This window comes from Lissotriton vulgaris, chromosome 2_1 (assembly GCF_964263255.1).
Source record: "Lissotriton vulgaris chromosome 2_1, aLisVul1.2, whole genome shotgun sequence".
NCBI classification, from domain to species: domain Eukaryota; kingdom Metazoa; phylum Chordata; class Amphibia; order Caudata; family Salamandridae; genus Lissotriton; species Lissotriton vulgaris.
This window is the reverse complement of record NC_141687.1, coordinates 2,022,537,761-2,022,539,534: the sequence shown is the minus strand read 5'-3', so window position 1 is coordinate 2,022,539,534 and position 1,774 is coordinate 2,022,537,761.

The window sequence follows — 1,774 nt, the reverse complement described above, 5'->3', positions numbered from 1 at the left end:
GGCTTTAGGTCGCCTATCACGGCCTTTCCGCTTGGATACTTTTATAAACCTGATATTACCTACACCAACTTTGTGACCTCTCTAGATGGCCTGTCATGTAGATTTTCGCCTATTCACTCACACTTCCCCCTCCTACAGCTCACTTGCATCAGTTGCCCCCTAGGCAACAGCACCTTGTCCCTTCTTCTTTGGAATTATATAACATATTTTCCCCACTAACAACAATGGAGCCATGTGATTGACTAACTAGCCCTCTATTGACGGGCCGAGAGATAGTGTTAATTCAGCAGGATCACCGTGCACAAGATAAGGGATGCCCTAGTGTATCTGATAATAACATAATATCTGGGAACATTGCAGGCCTGGCTAATAAGCTCTAGGACCCATTGTGGACACAATTTGTGAGACAATGCGGGTGATCTGTTTGCAGGAAACATGGTCGGTTGAATGTAACTTGTTTATAGAGGGCCATAAGGCTTTCTTTGTTCCAGCCTCCCCTTCTATAGTGGGTAGACCTAAGAGCGGCCTTGTTATCTATATCTCCCTGGCATTAGATTGCCAGATACAGGTTTTGACGTTCTCAAACCTAGATATACAGTCCCTGGCTTTAAGATGGGGGGCTAACAAATTGAGTCTTATACATTTTTACAACTCTACAGCAAATCCCCCTGGTGGCTGCAATATTATAGAACTGGGATCTTTTATAAGGCAATATTATACTGCAGAAAGACAAAATCTCATGGTTCTAGGGGATTTTTAATATTCACCCATGTGGAGACCCAAGGACTACCAGCACAGCTGATATTTAGGCTGTCCCAGGGTGTGGGGGATCCATTTCGAACACTCTGTTCAGGGGGAAGTATTGAATAATTGATTACATGAATTTGACTTAATGCCCCTTAGGTCCTTACCTGACCTGCATAGCAAGTCATTTGTTCCTTCCTATATAGGGAGAGGCAGTGGTTCGTTTATAGATTTTATCATTATTTCATCTTTTCTACAATTTTTATTTCATGGTTTTACCAAACTGAAAAGTGTCTACAGTGACCACAATCCACTCTGTGCCCAAATGTGTGGACCACTTCTGAAAAATAAAAGAAGAGTGAAGCATAACCCCTTCAGTGCTGCTGATGACTTTAGCTCGTCACGATTCCAGTAGGGAAGGTGTTGGTTCATTCCTTATGTTGGAGCGCCATCTAGAGCAAGTCCGGTAGATAATGTGTTTGCAATAGTAGCGCGCAATGCTTTCCAACGGGGCGACCAGATTGCCAGGCTTACCTGGAAGGCCTGAGGCCTGAGGTCCAGGGGAGGGCGGCCTCCCCATCCCGGGCGCTGTCCTTGGTCCTGCTGCGTGGCAGGGTGCCCGGGACGGGGTCCGGAGGGCCCAGGGAGGCTTTCCCTGCGCCGCCGGGCTTGGGAGCCCAGGCTGGGTCCAGGGGCCCGGCCGGGCCCCGGGTCGGGTGCCACGGCCCTGGGCCCGGTCCACCGGCCTGCCGCACAGCCAAAGGACCAGGACGGGGTTCTGTCGTGCCCGGGAAGCCTCCCCTCGCTCGGCTGAGTTCAGCAGCTCTGGCAGGGGGCCCCTGAGGGCCCGGGGAGGGCGGCCTCCCCATCCCGGGTCGCTGTCCTTGGTCCTGCTGCGTGGCAGGGTGCCCGGGACGGGGTCCGGAGGGCCCGGGGAGGCTTCCCCTGCGCCTCCGGGCCTGGGAGCCCCGGTTGGGTCCAGGGGCCCGGACGGGCCCCGGGTCGGGTGCCACGGCCCTGGGCCCGGTCC